At 41.9% G+C, this 6,000-nt stretch overlaps 1 protein-coding gene across 15 annotated transcripts in view; it reads right to left on the reverse strand.

Annotated features, from left to right (window-relative positions):
- mbnl2 (muscleblind-like splicing regulator 2) overlaps positions 1-3,196 on the reverse strand; it is a 51,194-nt gene extending 47,998 nt beyond the window's left edge. For 10 of the 15 annotated variants that reach the window (XM_085449981.1, XM_085449983.1, XM_085449989.1 and 7 more), the window contains exon 1: positions 2,948-3,195. The gene's annotated coding sequence lies outside the window, so the exon portion shown is untranslated. Of the gene's footprint in view, positions 1-2,947 lie in introns of all 15 variants that reach the window. The other 5 variants (XM_085449985.1, XM_085449992.1, XM_085449988.1 and 2 more) reach the window with 2 other exon arrangements.
- Positions 3,197-6,000: the final 2,804 nt, after the last annotated feature.

Raw genomic sequence — 6,000 nt, forward strand, 5'->3', positions numbered from 1 at the left:
ACTGCAAATCTGTGTCTCTCCATTGGAAGAGCACAGACTAAGTGATGGGGTGAAAACTGCTTTACAGTATAACAACCCCTGAATGCTGATCTGAAAAGGTATTTCCCCAATTTCACACCCTGCTTAACCAACTATCACAATATTTATTTCTTGTCTATTCTGGTGATAATATTCAAAATGAAATCATCATTAACTGAACTGCATTTAATAGAATATAGATAAATATACATGTTTGATGTAATTAAAGTGTAGCTGCAGATCCATGCTGAATATCACGTCCATCGCCATCATCACCCCAGGTAACAGGATCACTACATTTCTTCCCTCGCCCCCTCTCTCCTCTACCTCCCATCAGCATCTGTCCTCTGAACTCATTTGCGACATCAACCAGACAGTCAGACAACTCTCTCCTCTGCTCTTAATCACCTAATTCTATCCCCCGCCCCACCTTGTCTCTTTATCCCTACCTGCATGTTTTTCTACATTTCTATAAGCTATCTTTCAAGCTCTATTTCAATCCAATTCCTGAGTTCGCTGGACTGGAAAATTACACAGTAATGAACATTTCTGTTATTGTTATTGCATCAGAATTAGCTTCGAGAAAAGGGAAAGGGGAAAAATAACATGACGGCGGCTGGTATTGGAAGGTCCCTTCCACCCAGCTGATGACATGCTGGCTGGCATCATATGAGCCGTGAAACTGGAGCGTCACAGAACTGATGAGTCAGAGATCCAGCTTCATGACTTTTCGATCCAGATTCAATAGAACAGCTGTACTGTCTGTCTCTCTCTCTCTTTCGCTTGCCGTCCATCCGTCTCTCCCTCTCTCTCTCCCGCTCTCTCTCCCTCACATACAAAGGTTGTGGATGACGCGGCAGCCTGGGTGTTTCGTTGACATCAATGAGGATAAAAATGCTTTACAGTTCCACAAGAAACAAACCTATCAGCTGTGTGATTAGGCTTTGACAGTTGATGCTCCACAAGCGAAACATTTGTCAAAATGTTGTGAGAAGATAGAGGCTCGGGGTGATTAATCCCATTCGGCATGAAAAAGTGTCTACTTCAGCAAATGATGCCGAACACTGACGTCATCTTAGGGATCAGGGCACCTGTAGGTAAATGACACAGACAAGCGCTCTGCCGCTGCATGAGGCACGGGCTGGGAGGCGGGGCTATGTCATCCTTTGTTGAAAGAAAAAGTGCCACCTTACACCATCAGTGAAAGTAGTTTCACTACTACCTTGTACACAATACCAAGCGATCATTTTAATGATCCTAGACGGTGAACATTAGTTATGACCTGAATATTGAATGTAAAAAGCAAAAAGCAACTTCCACGGATGAATGAAGCTTATCAATCTCTAATTTGCCTGCAGCCAACTTCTCAATAACCCTCACTGAATAACTGTCAATAACTGCATAACAAGCCAAGCCACTGCTAATTTCCACTGGCAGACCTCAGATAGCCTACCTCCTAAATAGATTTGTCCGACAGGAAAACAAACAAAAGCCTGGCAGCCAAACAAGCCGAGCTACTTCCTTCCCGCATGGTATCCCCTCCCCTCTTATTATCCCTGTCCTGTTTGACCCCAAACTGCTTGGCTCACTCACACACAACCAGATTTATAATTCTGCGGCCCAAAGCAGCTTCATATTCAAATATAATAGGGGAATAATCTGAAACAATGGCTAATAGAAAATGAAAACAGTGATGGGTTAAGACTGTGTTTGAAATACTCTCCCTCAGCACAGAACACTGTCTGTGCTTTTTCTGTTAGTTACATGCGACAGAGAGAGAAAGAGGGAAAAAAAAGGGCTCAGAAATAGGGCAGTGAAGACAGATCAATGAAAAGGCAGCTGTCCTTTTCTATTATTAGCTGTAATCAAATATCAAGCAGGAAAGAGTTGTGCTTCCTTCCATTTGAAGCCCATTCTGATAAGTCTGTCAAATGCAGAGTCTGCATTAAAATATAGAAGAGCTTAATGGATGCAAGGGTCAACCAGGGCTATTTTTAAAATAAAATACACACCAACAAAGCCATTCAAGTATATTTCATTCTCACTGAACTCATACTTTCTGGAAACTAATCTAACATTTGTTTTATCCTTTTCAACATTATTGAGCAAATGTTACATTCCTTATTATACAAAGCTCATTTTCCACCAATTACACTGTGCTGTTGAATGTCATGTCTTACTTGAGCTTTAATAACCACGACATATTCCATCCAAATGGCAAACCAAGGTCTGGTTTCCATATGAAAATAAAGACACTGGTGCAATGCTCTTCTGTGCTGCTGCTTTGCATGTTCACAGGGATTAATAATTGTAAATAACCGATCAGAAGGTATTAACCTTAAATGTGTAAAGGCTCTAATTTGAAAAAGCTGCAATGGCTAAAAGTTTGTCTCCACTCATGCCTCATCAGTCCTTTACTTTTCCTTTAAATCGAACAATCCGTTAATCCAAGTAGCAGCTAATTTATCTCAAAATGCAGAAGTTCATTGAATACTGGAAAAAAACGCACCGTTAATGACAGCTCAACAAACTCACCTGCAGAATTAATAATAAATGAGTTGTTATTAAATCTATTCCCAGTGGGCTTCGTTAGGTCATTTCCCACTTCATAATGCAACATAAAGCACTGGACTGAACACTTTTCGGATACACAGGGAGCACGAAGGTGCAGCATCTGTGGATTTGAGTTATATTATATTATATTTTACTTACGAGCTTTCAGCTGTTTTTATTAGCTATTTGGGCACAGATTGGCGGCTAGCCCTACAAAACAGCCTTCCGTGAATTATTTTTATGATGGTGGAGTAATATTAGCCACCTCTGCTGTTCCAAGAAGTCTCTACATTTACCATAACGCCACACCGTGTGAAGTAGCATCAGAGTCGAGGTGTGCTAACACTACCTGCTAAGCTAACTACCTGATGCTTACCTGATGACGAACCTGTCACATCCAGCTGCACTTCAGCCGCTACCAACGGTTTCTCGAGAGCGCTGTTTCGGTTGATATGGGACTCACGGTTCGGCACAGGACGGCAGAAACGTTCTTCGACTAACACTTGCCTCTATTTGCGTTCCGCAGCAAACTTTTTCGCTTTCAAAACAGATGTCAGTGAAAGTAAGCTATCAGTCGCTACACGCTAGCTCGCTAACTACTTTTAAGGCTAGGGCAGGAAGCAACAAGCGATTTTGACAGTTCGAGGAAATGTTGAGTGTGCTTCCCTCAGGGGGGGTTACTACTATGGTGTAAACGTTAATAGAGTATTTATTATCAAATGTTTGAGCCACTGTAGATGCTACTGAAAGAAAAACACTTTTCGGTTAGAGTGAAGTGTTACATGTATTCCGTTTTACCATTGAATTCTACTTCTATTCGATAGAGAAGATAGCCCGCTCACCCTAACAGTAAATATGGTACAATCCAGAGTGAGCAAGGGAAGGGGTGGGGGTGGCTGTTACCTAGGAAACAACAGTGAATCTCCCTCGGGTAAAAAATGTGGCCACTGATTTATGAACCAGTGCCTGTCTGTCTGTCAAAGTAGCCTCCAATCGACAGGATAAAAACATTGAAGGCATTTGATAAAGCATATTATCCTTCAAGATGCTCTGGTTAATCCAGATAAGTTCTAACACTTTTTGACTCCAATAACCAATCATTTCTCAGGTAAATATCATTTTTATTAATCGTATTTTAGGGGGTATTTGTGCAAGAGTGATTTCAGAAACATTAACCTTTCCTAAAGTAATATTTGGATTATAGATATATATGCTGCATGGTGGTGTATGAATTTGTTATAGGCTAATGTTGTTGATGTTTCAGATCAGCTGAGAGAAATTATCCTGCTAAAATGATCATAATTCAGCCCATCGTCACTGCTTCATGTGCAGCAGAGCCTGCGCATTTTGCAGCGTAATTGCATACAGCTGGCTGAATTTAGCACTTTGTGACACACAGGGACCCGTTGTCAGCAAGGAGCGCAACGAGTCAACAAGGAGCAAGTCACAAATATCCCCGGAATGAGCAGAGAGGCACAAATTTAGCCCCACTGACTGCTGCCCACGCCATGTGCTGCCTATTGAGCACATGAACAATGAACATAGCCAGATCGCAGACTGCCATGTCAGGGCCGAGGCCTGCTTCAGTGGAATGCTACTTTGGATAAAGGCATCCCAGTTTGTCAGGAGGCAGCAGCGTGATTAGATGAAGATTTTGTTGGTGGGCTGTGGTTTGATGACAACTGTAATAGTCAGAAACTCAAACAGTTGAGTGTTGAGTGTGTATAATTATGGGATCAAGTTAATATTTGTTATAATAATCTGACCAGGGTCAGACTGGTAACTGCACATACTTTTGGATTGGATTACCTCGTGTCAGATATTGGTCACACAGTTCAGCATGTGACATTTAATACCCATCACACTGCTGACATCTTCATATTTACAAAACATGATCTCAGAAGGGCAGCAGTAAAGGTCTCAAACAACACCAGGAGATTTCTCTTCTCCCTGCTCCTGTTCTTGTCAGCATTTTATCAAGAAAAAAAAAATCACCATGATCTTGCATGCTCATGTAGGATGTTATAACAAGCAGAAAAGTAAACTACATCAAATCACAGCACCACAATGGCGAGAATCTAATGATTATGAAAAACCGCTCACATAGGTCAAGCTCAACCCCATCACCCCCCTGAAGACCTAACATATCGATCCCAATGCAGAGGAGGCATTTGTAAAAAGAATTGAAGAAATCCTGCTGCCGGCATCCTTTTCTAAAAGTCCCTGAACGCCCACACTCTTCAAACACACTCATTGGGGCTCGCACTCATAAAAACGCACGAGTAAAAACAGAACAGGCTTCAAAAATATCAGTTTAACAAGACGCTTTCTTTATGTGACATGTTTGAAATGAAGTTGGAGGTTGAAAATGATGGAGGCGTAGCACTGATGCGCTTCAGTCATTTTCTCCTCCTGCGTTATCCAAGACAGAGTCATTTAAAGTCTGCACACTTGTATGAGCGTGAACAGCATTTTGGGTATAATTTGTGGGAAAAAAAAGAAAAAAGAAGAAGAATCTGCTCGGGAAACAGGTGGCTCCTTGTCGCCGGAGACACGGATTCATCAGAATTCAAAATAAATTATTTTCCTATGAGTCATAAATAAGGAGATGAATGTGCTCATATGTATGCATTCAAGAACATAATGTATTTGAAATATACACGTATACACACACACGCACGCGAGCAAAATAAAAAACAAAACAAAAATGACCCAAAGCAGATGCCTGTGTGTGTGTGTGTGTGTGTGTGTGTGTGTGTGTGTGTGTGTGTGTGTGTGTGTGTGTGTGTGTGTGTGTGTGTGCTGGGCTCATTAATGGGTTTTGACTCTACATTTGTTGCAGTAGCAGTCTGTAGAGTGGACCTTGGGATCAACTGAGGAGGCGTCAGGCAGAAAAACAATCGCAGTATCTACAGGACGCCACTGATAGTTTCTCTCACACAGAGAATAAAGAGAACGCTGTAGAAAACAGTTTGCACCCGCAGACAGAAATCAGTAAACAGACACTCATACGGGGAGAATACATGCAACATACATGCACATCACCGCCGAAGCTCTTAAGTCTGAGGCACACATACACCTACACGCAGTGGGCAAAGCTCCACGTCAAGGACAGTATTGATCTTTTTAAATGAGAACGCACCTGATTATGAAAGCTTTTAACCCAAATGCCTAATGCAGCACAGGTTTAATGGAAAGAGCTTAAAGCGGATACAATACTCAGGAGAGAGGGCGCGTGCGTATGCGTGCGTGGTGAGCGTCCACGTGCACTCTCCACTGAGGTGCAGTCAATTTGATTGATTGTTGAGAGATCACCTAGGCATTTTACTCCCGCCATGACGAGGATTTTACTGATCAAAGAGGCTTAAGTAATGATGGATTGAAGATGGTCCCGCCGTCATTAAAAAAAAACAACACCAACAAAATAAA

Source organism: Copadichromis virginalis, linkage group LG23 (genome assembly GCF_057382275.1).
Source record: "Copadichromis virginalis isolate Kocher_CV1m ecotype Utaka linkage group LG23, C_Virginalis_male_GT1.1, whole genome shotgun sequence".
Taxonomy (NCBI): domain Eukaryota; kingdom Metazoa; phylum Chordata; class Actinopteri; order Cichliformes; family Cichlidae; genus Copadichromis; species Copadichromis virginalis.